Below are 13,411 nucleotides of genomic sequence, written 5' to 3'. Positions count from 1 at the left end.
CCGGTCGCCTCACCCTGTCCTCAATCTCTCCTATTATCAGCTGACCTTGACCGCCGACGCAGACACTTACACTCAATCAGGGCTGCAGAGGGGGCGCGTGTCTCCACTGTGTGTGCGTGTGTTTACCTGTCACATTTGTGCCGTGATATATTGGCGGGCCGATATTATGGGCTGATATTAGCCATTTCCCGATCTATCGGTGTCGGCATTTATTATGGCCGATAAAAAAATTAAAAAAAAACTATTTAAAAAAAAAAGAATAGAAAAATTAAAAGTACATTCATCAGAATCATTTATAATGATAAAGAAATGATTCTGATAAATGAATATTTAAAAAATAAATAACCATGCTATGAGTGTTGGCATTGCATAGATTGTCCACCAGAGGGCACTCTACAATGTCCTTGTTGGCAACTCTGATGTTTTTTGGGTTATTGTGTTTTTGTTCAAAGGACTTTAAGTTGTATATCTTAAGTTTGTATTTGTATACATTTTATTTATCAGAACTTTAATATATTTTGATTTTCCTCTGTTCTGTTGTGACAATAAAACAATGTATTATCATATTATTTTAGTGAGAACCCATAAATAACTACAAATAACTAATGTTAGGGAAATCTGGTTATGTTTTGTTACGCGTTTCTGGATTTTTAAAAGGTTTATATATTTTGGCCGATATATCGGAATATCAGATTTTTAAATAAACAAATACAGCGGTATCGGCCATAAAAATCAGTTGGGCTCTAATATTTGGAGGCCCTTCATCCCCCCTCCCTTTTTTTTTTTTAGAAAATATTAGTTGTTTTTTTTAAATCCTGTCATCGGCTTCTTTCCATCGAGCTTGCCTGTCACTGGCTCTTAGAGGTCACACACACACACACACACACACACACACACACACACACACACAACACACACCACCAACACACACACACACACACAAAAACACTTCACTCATAAAATTTGCATATCAGTTTCACATATTTTAGGACAATACAATCAGAACTTCTGATATGCCTGAAAAATATGCCTCATTCGGTCAATATAGCATTAAAACTAAATAAATGAGGGCATCTGTAAAGGTCAGTAGTCCTTGATAAAATGATAACTTATGATCACAAATGACCTATTAACTTCAGTTAATGAGTTTTTTATTTTGTCCAGTTGGTTAAATTTCTCCCAAAAGCCCAAAAATAGAGCAGGCTCAGACTTTTTACACTGGTTATTGGACAGATTGCGTCTGTCCTCAGTTCTGGTTTGTTGAGTCACTTTCAGAACTGCTGTAAAACGGCTAATAAACGCACACATGTAAGAACACCATGGTTCATTTAAAGCCTAATAATCTGATGTTAAAACACAGTGTAACACACATGCTTTACCTGTCTGTCAGAGAAGCACAGCAGCATATGAGTGTTCTTATAGCATCATGCTTTTATTTTTCATCTATTACTTTTGACTTTTCAGAGGCAAAAATCAACATTTTTTTAAACCATGTTAGTGGTATAGCATTATGAAAGGCAATGTCAGTCTGTCAGTTGGTCGGCAGACCACTTTGGTCAAGACTCAAATATCTCAACACAGCGTTTGAAATTTTGTCCAGACATCCATGGCCCCCAGAGGAAGAAACCATGTGACTTTGGTGACTTTTCCTTTAGTGCTACCATCAGGTTGACATCTGTGGTTTTAAGTGAAATGCCTTGCTAACTATTAGATGAATTGCAATGGCATTTAGTACAAACATTCATGTCCACCTCAGGATGAATTTTGAATTTCCTGTTTACATTGAAATATCTACAAAATTAAATGCATTCCCCATCAGCCTTTTTATGATATAAAATCAGGTTTACTGACACAACTTTAACATAAGCATTGTTTTACTTTTAAAACCCTGAGCTGGTCTGCGCAACTAATCTTTCAAAATGAAAATCTCTAATGATACTTTGCTAGTATATTTTCAAATAATGGTTGTGTCTATCTGTTGAAAAGCCTAATATGCAGTCAATTTTTATACAACCTGCTTTGGCAGTACAGTATTAACATACTTGTTGAGGCCAAAAAAGCATTCAAACCAGAAATATTGTAATTACATGGCGTGTGCTTTGCCAGCTGTGTGCTGCTGTTCCGTCTTTCATTACAAAGTGGCATATTACTGTTTATAAAAGCAATTATTCAGTTGAACTTGCATGGGTTTTCTGTTTTGCGCAACGCCAAGCAACATTTCTGCTTTACTGGAAATACGTCAAACCTCGGCTTCTCACTGCAACTTTAGTTAAGTTCGTGACTTGACACCTGCTGACATCACAAGTTAGATCTCCAATCAACACAGATGGAACGAGTGCAGGTGTATGTACGACGGCCAGCAAGCACAGCTCCTACTACAGGAATATTTACCTTTGGCTGCAGCAGTTACATAAACTTGGCAAAACCTCGACAAACAAGAAAAATAGTCCTGTCCTGGTCACATAGGGTGAAATGTCTTTTTGTTGTGTAAATCAAGCCACTGGCAGTGCCCTTAGTTTCTGTGCTGCCTAGCTGAGATATCCTACTGCGTTTTGACTACCAGCACCAGTGAAACAGACATAATGAATGTTAGACTTCCAAACAGAGTCTGGCGCTGCTTGCCGTCTCCATATTTCTCCCCACTTTCTGTCAGTTGTTTGTTTCTCGCCCTCCTCCTCCTCTCCCTCCTCCTCCTCTTTTGCTTTCTCTCTTTCTTTTGTGTTTTCTTGCTAACCCTATGCACCTAAGCCTCTCTCTTCCTCTCTGAAAGCACACATTGCTGTGATTTTGTGCCATTAAAAAATCATTCCACAATACTACGTGTCTCCTTAGGAACATGGTAGTATGGCCTCAGAATAATCAACTGTAGTCTTTCACTGAAACGGAAATGATTAAGCTACTGACAAAAAAAATCCCATTTAATTAGAATTCATCCAATTAAAAGTAACCTCATGTAGAAGTGGAGATAGTTTAGTTTGCAGCCTCTTCCTCCTTACATCATGTCTTCAACTCTGCTTCCTACAATGCATCTTAATGGGTTTTCAAGCCTGGAGCAGATTGGAGGCTGGAGTTGGAATCTGCAGTATTGTGGTATATATCTGGCTGTTTCAATAATAACTCATATGACAACACTCTAGGCTTTCACACAACCCCCAAACTGTCACTGTTCTACCACTGTGCCTTTGGGTCGACTCACCCTGAATAATTTAGCCACCGTAGTCAGCGAGTGAGCTTGCCCGGAGGAAGTTCCTGAAAAGTACATCATGTCTGGCCCGAGGCGCGATTCACGGGATGGAGACAACTTCAGTCAAGTTTGCTGGCTGAGGATGGGCCCGGCACTAATCACCAGTAAATCCAGATATATCAGGACAATCTATATCCTTGACGTTATACTTCGGGGACTCCACATGAAAATTCCACCGGATGAATGTATTTTGTGTTTCCTTCCGCTTTCTTTGTGTTGGAATTTTAAATTCGGTGGATTACTGAGGATTATTGTTGACTGCTCCTCAGATCTCTGTGGGTAACTTGAGACAGCTAGTAAGGCTATGTGTTTTCTCTTGCACGATTATTTTGCAGCTGCTCTGTGCAGAACTCAGCATGAGAAGCTGAGGTTCACACCAAGGTTATTATAGTACAGCATTTTTCATTATTTTTCATTTTTTATTTCCGTCTGACTTTGTTTTCAAATTCAGTTTAGTTTTAATTAGTTTTAAAGCAAGTTAAGATACTTTATTTTAATTTTAGAAAACGCTTAGTTTTTATAAGTTTTAGTGTTAGATTTAGTCTTTTTTTGCAATATGGTATGTAATAATTTGTCAGGGGCAAGATTTAAAAAAAGGCCAGAAAAAGTATTGTGTAGTAATAACTCAACAAAAACTACATACAATTTTAGAAATATGTATTCACAATGTATTCAACAATAACACCAGTACAAACAATGCACATATGACAATGAGCACAAATACAAAAAACAGTCAACACAAGACGCTGCAGTAAGTTCAAAACGTGTAAGTGACGTGTGCCAGGAAAAACCTAAATATCCAATGGACTAAAGAAGACAGACATCAACAGGTGTTTGGAACTTTGGTTCGAGTAAAGTGGTGAGCTTTTTAAAGTCAATCGACTCACACAGTTGTGTAGACATCCCAGTATCAATACACATATTAACCCGGGCATTTACTAACCAGCTACCGGGCCACCGGTGAAAGCACCCCTGTAGTGTTCTGTCCTGCCGTTGTCTCCTACCCGTACATCCATGCCCTGTACCGGGGTTAGCTTCTGTTTTGGGGAAAGAGGGCTTTGTGTTCTCCTTTACCTTGTTAAGGTAAGCTAGGTTAGCCTCCTTGTGCGCGCTTGTCAAATGTTCTTTTAAATTTGTATGATTTTTCCCTTTAATAAATTGTCCAAATACAGTATATAACCAGTTTCCACTGCAAGGCACTTGCCTTTGTATCACACACCTAAGTCATAATGAAATAGGACGCTGCTTTCTTCTAAATTTAGGTTCCGCCATGATGCCAGGCGAAGGGCATGGACTCTGTAGTGTTCAATTTGACATTTAATTTCCGGGTTCCCAGTCAGAAACTACATGCGTCTATGACATAGACTGTATAAAACAGGTCTATGGTCGGAAATGTCAACTCTGAAAGACATAACTTTATTTGCTCTATGAAAGACATTGACAGAGACGAAAACTAAGGACATTCCCTCGTTAATTTTATTTTGTTAATTAGTTTTGCAAACAGACATTACAGTTTTAGTTTTTGTAATGCTTCGGTTTTATTTTTATTTCAGTTAACAACAATGTTTTTTCCTACGTAGTTCATTTTCGTTATCGATTCTAACCTTGGTTCACACCAATTCCGCCTTCCACATGAACCAAACAAAAAGGAAATAAAACAAACCAATTTTCACCTGGATTGTCTAATTTTTTTCTAAAAACAAAAGAAATTCTGTCTTATCAGAATAATTTTAAAGATGCAACAATCACTTGAAGAGCTCTATGTGATTACTCAACACAAGAGCGCCACCCTATCATCCTGTACACATATGAGAATAGTCTATTATAGAGTGTCTTACGCAAAAAATGAGTCTTGCATTGCCAGACCTATCTCCACGTTTAGCTTTCTAGCTCGAAGTCTGTTGTTGTTTCCTGAGGTGACCAGAGTTTGAGAATGCAACACACAGAGAGTGTATGGCGATGGACATCTTGCGCATGATGTCACAAAATTATTCTAGAAATGTTCTTCCATTGATCCAGACTAGGTAAGTACTAAATGATACTATTTTACTGTGAAAAGTCATATACAGCTTTGAAGTCTGTCTTCAGTGCCATACCACCTGTACATTACATTTTAAAGCCAAAAACGTAGCTTTTTTTATTACATCGTTTTCCCAGTCCTGTGTGAATATATGCACATTCAACTTTTCAATCAATTAATCTAGTCTGTCACTGGTCACTGGGGCCTTTAGCCGATCCCAGCATGCATTGGGAAACAAGGCAAGGCAAGGCAAGGCAAGGCCCCCCCCCCCCACACACACACACACACACACACACACACATTTGTGTTCCGCTTTGCCAGGCTCTCAGGACCACCTGAGGGTACCACATCACAGGTTTGTTTTTCCTGTGTCTGCTCCATCAGAGAGGAGCAGGCCTCATTAGTGTGTGGCCCCTGTAGGGTCCTGGGGTCCCAAAACCCACACAGCCAACCTACAGTGGCCCCTTGGGCCCTGAGCCCAAAACACAACAAATCACTGAAACAAAAACGTGTGCTAGCATCCCTAATGCCCAAATCTTTACACTTCAAAAACACAATTATGCTAATGCCAGGAATCATTTGCCATTCCAACTCTGATTTAATGTGGCCTTTTAGTGGGGAAAGCTAATTAGAGGCTTTAATTAACATGTGCGACACAAACTGAAGAGCAGTACGAAGGAGCCTGTCGATCATGGAGGAGCACAGCGAGAGCGGTGAAGGAGGGAGAGCGAGAAAGGGAAGTCTGAAAGCTATGCAAATGAGTCGAGGGAGCACCACGGGGAAGCGTGGATATCTGCCGCTACAACGGTTTCTGTAAATATCACTGTGACCCGTAGACTTAGTGGAGCCAGCTCATTAACACAGATTGGAAGGTGTCACCAGAATTCAGCCCACGTGGGTCAGCGCTGATACAATGCAACCTGAGCTGAGGGTACCATCATTAAAACTGGGACAAAACACAGGATATAAGCTCATGCACTGTAATGCAGATATTTCATTACAGTCACATCGTCCTTTACTGTATAAGTACCTCAGGGTGGATGGCCCAGTGCAGTGCTGGAAACTCACTACACCTCGATACTGTGCCTCTGTAGCTGCAGATGTATTTGCTGCCTAAATGCACACTGTGATTGCATTTATAAGCTTCTCATTAACACAGATTGGAAGGTGAATTCTGCACAACTCTGCATTATTGTTGCACAACTTGAGCTCAGGATATCATCATCATTACAACAGGTAAATACCAGCAGAAAGTGAAAATAATCACCTTGGGTTTTTTGCAGTGCTGCAGTTTTCTCCCTGAATATAAAACTGGGCCACAGAAAATAGGAAATTGAAACAGAAGATTGGAGCTGAAAATAGAAAAAGTCAAGGAAACGTGGCTGTTAATGCCTAAGCTTTTACTCTGTTTTCACAAAGTTCTGCTGCACAAGGAATGCACTTAACTATTTAATAGAAAGATGGTTTAAGGCTTTCTTCATTTCTCATTTTTATTGGTGAAAGTACATTTTGTGCCACCAGTTTAAAGTGGCTCTTCTGGGGGGTTTCATTAAAACACATTAGTAATTTCCATACTTGATCTATGTGACAATAGTTCTGCTTAAACTATTACCTCCTGATTAGTAGATCACATTGCTTAGCAATTTTAACCATTTTCCATGTTTTACATTAACAGTACTATTTATTATTAACTAATACTATTTATTACATTTATATTTTATATTTAATTTTTAATTTAGATTTAATCAAGTGAAAGGTTTCTTTCTATGGTTGGGACCGAGCAGTGTGGCTAAACACTGTCGTTTGAGCAAGTGCCGCAGAGTATGTGACCTCTGGGACAAAGGGAACCAACATGTGGCCTGACACAAAGAGATGTAGCCTCCATGTAACTGGAAAAGCCTGAAAATCCCACCTATATCTCACCTCCATGAGGAAAGAGATTTCAAAATGGTCGGAGGGGTCAAGAGCCCTAATTTCCCATTGTCAGGGGGACCTAGAAAGCAGCAAGTGACTGGGGGAATAAATACGCTGAGCACTCTCTACCCTTTGTCGTTCCACTGCCAGTGATAGCGGCTACAGGTTTGCACGCAGTCAAACGTTTGTACTTTCAATAGTTTAATTTTCCCAAAAAGTGGACTGTTGTCGGTGTTCTGGAAACACCCTGGATCCTGGTGAAACACACATCTGTGCTTCACGTCTGCAGAAGAGAAACAAAGTTTCTATAGAAGAATGTCGGACAACACGGATGCCGCTTTTCTTCTGAAGTCGACTGAACTTGTTCTTCACTGCCTCTTCACAAGTTTTTCTGTGAATCCCTGATGAGTGAGACGCACTCGTTTGTTTACCGTTGTATCTTAACCTTACACACACACACACACACGCACACACGCATGCACGCACGCACACACACACACACACACATGCACGCACGTACTTTGATTTTGTTGTACATGTAACGAGTAACTAGGTTTATTGATTGAGGAACTATTGATTGACAGTTAATAATTTGGAAGTTACATAAATTCTATTTTACTTTAAAGAGCAGTTGTTTCTGATTATTTGGGTATATGTTGTAGTAACAGCTGGTTGAACAGGTCAGGGCTCAAATTTCACCCTTCTCATTCACTTTATAAATATAAGATACATTTTAGTTAAGATCTGTATTTTCAGAGAGAACACCACCTATGAAACTGTTTCCACACTTCAGTTATTGGTCCCTGATTCCAGGGTGGTGCCCCATTTTGATTGTTTGTCAATTTGGTAAAGTTATTAATACACATTTTAATACCTTTATTAATATTGATAACACATCTTTGATAAATTGCCAATACTGGAATCTGTACCTTTTCCAATTCCCAAGACTATTGCAGTTTATATTCTAGTTTTCAAAACCACATTGTTGTTTAGTTGATTCAGACTTAACTGCAATGCTCATTTTGTTTTATGCTTTCAATTTAGATGTCTACTTTGTCTGTAAAGGTTATATACTGTAGGAAATAGTCATTATTGCAGCAGTCTGAGTCTCTGCGGGCAGAAGTCACTTTGCTTCTACATTGCTGAAGCTCTCAGTGTAGAAATCTAACTACATACTGTATGGGCACTACAGGGTTTCCTCTTGGGGATCAATGCATCGGCAGGGGAGTGAAAGTGAAATGTGCAGCTTGTCTGATGGTTACATGTGTAACCACTTGAAAATTCATAGAAAGAGCCGTCCAGCTAAGTCCTCGATGAGGATTACAGTTTTGAAGTATTGAGGGTTGTTCTCTGAGAACCTGACCTTTTTCATTCACAATGTAGAATTTCTTAAAATACAGCTAAAGACAATGAATAGTATATGTATTATTAGAATTAAAGTTACGCATTTTATGAAATCAATCCCAGTTTTTACATTATTTGTGTTCTGTATATTTTTTAGCACTAGCCATTTAATGTAATGTAACGCAATGTGTTTGTCACCACATACAGCGCTAACTACCAACATTAATAACAAATGTGTGTACAAAACAAGACAATGTTTTGCAAATTTTTGCCAGCAGGTCAATTTGACATATTTCAGGGAGTAATGAAAGAAGGAGCAGCCACAGTGAACCTCCAACTCTTCATCAAGGTAATCAGGTTAACTATGTCCTGCTGTTGTGCTGAAAACTACATCTGCCGTGTGCAGCATGAAATTAGATTGTGGCTGCCGCTTTTATTGACGGACCCTTTTTATTAAAACAACATGAGTCTATAAGTAGATACACCAGCTGCTCTTCTGTTGTGTTTCTAAGTGTCTGCTTAAAGTGTTAAATCACACAATGTTACACACTATCACACTTGCTGTCGATAAATCAAGTGGGACTGAAATATTTTAAGATTTACCATTTCATTGAGTCTTTCTTCTGCAGTAAATCATGTTTAGGTAAGTACTGAATGGAAACCTTGAAGCTATGACCAGAATACTACTTATGAAACCCCATAAATACACTGAGGGATCACTTGTCTCTTCATTCTGAACAAATCGAATACGGCTCACACTTTATAATGGCTGACCTAAACTATCGGCTACCATCCATTATTTCAAGGATCTTCTTATTAATCCTTGACAGGAGACAGTGAGAGTATAGTGAGGCTCACCTCTGTGTTAAGTCTTCTGAGGGTCAGTCACAGCTAACAGTCTCCATGGCACATCACATGCTCTTCACCTGGAGACAAGCTGTACAAAGGAAAACAAGACATTCAGTGTTGTGGTAACATCCATTTCATTCCAGGCAAACTAAATGATGATGAAGTTTTCACCCTGGGAGGGTAGAAATATTTGCAAGGCTGCCGTTTCAAAGTTTGAACAAACATTTGTCCCGAATGCGATGAAATGTTTGGGCAGACTATGAGCTAGTTTACTTTTTTGGTTTACTGCTGTAATATTTGGTTGCAGCAGGCAAAACAGCTGCTTCAATGTACTTTACCTGGCCAGCAGAAAACAGACAGACAGACACAGTTAGCCATTAGCTTGATCAACATATTGGAATAGCATTTACCAGATAAGAAGTTGGTAGAGACTAAAAACGGAGCTAAAAGGAGAGTGAATCGTTGTCTTGTGTCAAGAAACGCAACTCCAAATGAATGCTTGAATTATTCTGTGTTAACTGGATGTGCAAATGGGCAGCAGTTTGCTAACATGTCTGCCTTATCAAAGGGTGATGTGGCCATGTTGTGTTCACGGCTTGATTCTATGGCCCCTAGGTGGGCCAAAAAGTCAGTCCCTTAGAACATAACACTAATTTGCCCAATGGAGATGCTAGAATCTCCAACATAACAGGGCACAGTTGCCACACTTTTGATCTGATAGTTTTCAGTGTTTGGCCTCACTGCAGCATTGTTATGTTAGCTAAAGTACATTTCTGCAGATGTTTTGCACAAGGGGCTCTTGTTGAAACACTGAATGAACAATGCAGCAACATGTATATCAGAGAATCACTCGCTAGGTCAGTGACTATTGAGTGTTTCTAAAGTGTTTTTTAATAATATAATACAATACAGCAAGAATATCTTTGCCTGAAGATTTCAGGGATAAATGGCAGTGCATGAGGTGAGTCCATACTGAGCCTATAAAAAACCCAACTACAAATCCCACCGGTTTTCAAAAGAACAAGGTTTATGCAAGTGGGGGAATGTATCTAATGGCATTTACTCGAGTGCAATTTAGAGCCATGTGTACTTTACTTGCTTTTTAGGCTTCTTTATACTACTCCACTACATTCAGAGGTGAATTTGTACTTTTTACTTGATATTGACAATCTTATAAAATACAATGATACAAAGATTGTACCAACAGTTTACAACTTTTTAGGCTTTTGACTCCTTAGAAAAAAATTAGGATTTAATGCTTTTCTTCGAAAGTTGTTAGTTACTTTGGCATTGCTAGACTTATCTCTACAGCGTTGTGTGAGCACTGGAGTATGGTCTAGCTACACTGCTTATCTATTCTGGGAAAGGGGGAAAAAACAATTTGGCTTGTCTGCATTTCTTAAAACCAAACCAAAACCGTCCTTGGCTGAACTAAGCCCCAGATGCAGTGACGGTGCCCTTGCTAGATAAATAGCAGAGATATCTAAAACAGGACAGGAGGGACATCCAATGTCAGGCTTTAACCCAGCAATGAACATCCAGAATATTTAATAGTTAATGAAATATCTTGGAGTTTTGAACTGATGGTTTGGACAACTCAAGTTTTTTCTAGACGTCACTTTGGGCTGTGGGACGTTTTCATGGGTGTTTTTCCACTACTTTTGTCATTTCATAGACTAAATGTTTAATTGGTCAGTCCAGAAAATAATCTGCAGATTAATTGATGATTAATAGTTGTTAATTTCAAAACAAAAAGTTATATTTTGCCGATTATAGCCTACTTCTGTACTTTTAGTAGGCATTTGAATGAAGGACTGTTACTTATGTTGTTTGTACTGGTACTTTTACTTAATAAAGATTAGAATACGTCTTCACTACTGAGTTTAAGATATGTAGAAAACCATGTCCAGATTAACGTAATGGACCTGCAGTGCAGCAACGGTGGTTCTATTTTATTTTTATTTTTTTTTAACGTTGTGGCTCAGAAGTAGATGCAGATATTTGAAAAATTAGGCCTCCACGAGCGCACCAAGGTTTGTTTCTGTCCTGAAAGAGCAATAAACTCAAAGAGAAATCTCATTTTGTCAGTATTTCATACCACTCATGAAGAAATCATTATAATATAGGGAGAGACGCAGTTGATAAAAAAAAATGGTAGTGTTGCTGAGGTTGGCATCAGAAGGGCATTTGTAGTGAACTTGATTAAAATAAAATTGCTTTCAAGAGCTCTCAGCAGGATGGGAGGCTGAGTGGGAGTGCTCTCGTGTGCAGCGCTGGTGGAGTTTCACAAACTACGTTTTCAGAGTGAGGAAACAAGATGAAGAAATGCTTTGAAAGTGCCTGAGGACAAAGAATGAGGAGGCACTGGTGACATGGTGGTGCAATACTACCACTATTATTATTTTCAATACATTTTCATTTACATATCTGAGGCTGGTAAGATAAAATCCATTTCTGTCTTAAATGTGATAATTATGACGTTATTGTGGAGTTTTTCTTGTTAAGTATTCACCTGACAGCAGTGTCAGATGGATTGGGATATTGGGAAGTGTTAAATTTGAGTAATGTATTCCCTCTTGAATTAAAAATGACATCAGGAAATCAAATACCATCACAGATTTCCATGAAACGTTCACCTAATTGGCTTTTAAAAGGGTGGAGCGAGTGCGGTGAATAATTAAAGTACTTGGTTTTAAAGTAGTCTGACTTTGGAAATCCATTATTGTGCCGGGTTAAACTTGGCTTTTTATAGTCCCACTATCCAGAAAATGTAATTTGCATTTGATTTCAATTTTAATTTTTCATCCAGGATGTCATTAAAACATCTTGTCAATCTAGTCATGTGTGAATCCAGGAGCAACAGGAGCAACACCAGGAGAAAGACTCTAACATACATGCCACATCACTGTGTTTAAGGTTTTCTTAAAGCATATTCGTCTTTGTGTAGTAGCTTTACAGATCAAAGAATCTGCAAACAATGAAAATGATTCAGAAGTTCACCTCTCTGCATTTGGTTTACTTTGACTCACTCTAACGTTGTAGTACACTGGTTAAATATTCACCGGTATTTGAACATCATCCAAAATGCATTTGCATATGCACTGTGGTGTCACGTAGTAAACAGACCTGCAGATTAAACTAAAGTAAAGTAATCTATTGTTACATAATAAATGAGCTTGCTATCACAAACATGTCTTTTTCTTTTGTAATGTTTGCTATTGTTTTATTTTATTATTTTATTTTTGATTAAAAAAATATTCAATTTTACTAAACTATATAGTGCTTATATTGTGCATTGGAAATATGCTTATTTGCTTTCTTGTCAACAAAAAAAAGATTATATGATTGAGTGGTATCAATCATTCATCTCCCAATTTCCCAAATTGTCCAACTGTTCTTTTTCATTTACCGATGTATTTATGTTTAGTGTCCCTTGGGCCTTGAACCAATCCCAGCATGCAGTGAATGAAAGGCAGGGAAACACCTTGGATTAGTCGCCAGTAGTTCTTGTAAACTCAAGTCATTAGATAAGATACAGTCTATACAATGTTATGTTTTTTATCCAAACAGCCTCCCTACAAAACCTCTTTCAAGTTTGTGAATCAGTTATTTGGAATCTCATAGCTCTTATTTTGAAAAGAGATGCAGCTGACAGTAGCTGGTAGTAAATTGGCGTAAAAGACATAACATGTAGCCCACAGACAGACACGGAGACAGGACAGGACACTTCAGTGACCACGCTCAGATGGGTAAAATCCCCCGGTCCGACAAAGTCATCCCACACGATCGATAGCTGCTGTGACAACAGCCCTTCTTGTCACAGACTGGAGAACGAGCTGTTGTGAAGGTCTGAGAATGGAAGATAGGCCCCTGGAGGGGAGGCTTGATTTACGAACCCAAGTCAAGATAGAGGCACAGTCGCCCACGTACTGTGGACGTCCTTCCTACCGCATCAGTCTCCCTGCCGGCTTGCTGCTGTACTTGTCCTCCTCCCAGTGTCTATTTCCCTCCCTGTTGACAGCTGTAATGGGCTGAAATGA

At 38.8% G+C, this 13,411-nt stretch overlaps 1 long non-coding RNA gene across 1 annotated transcript in view; it reads right to left on the bottom strand.

Moving 5' to 3' along the window:
- LOC116672996 (uncharacterized) overlaps positions 1-13,411 on the bottom strand; it is a 48,061-nt gene that overhangs the window by 30,553 nt on the left and 4,097 nt on the right. Inside the window, exon 2 of the long non-coding RNA XR_004327706.1 lies at positions 9,381-9,459. This is a non-coding gene — a long non-coding RNA (uncharacterized LOC116672996). The remainder of the gene's footprint in view (positions 1-9,380; positions 9,460-13,411) is intronic.

This window comes from Etheostoma spectabile, chromosome 23 (genome assembly GCF_008692095.1).
Source record: "Etheostoma spectabile isolate EspeVRDwgs_2016 chromosome 23, UIUC_Espe_1.0, whole genome shotgun sequence".
Taxonomy (NCBI): Eukaryota; Metazoa; Chordata; class Actinopteri; order Perciformes; family Percidae; genus Etheostoma; species Etheostoma spectabile.
Note: the sequence above shows the minus strand (reverse complement) of the source record. Positions and strands in the feature narration are given on the sequence as shown.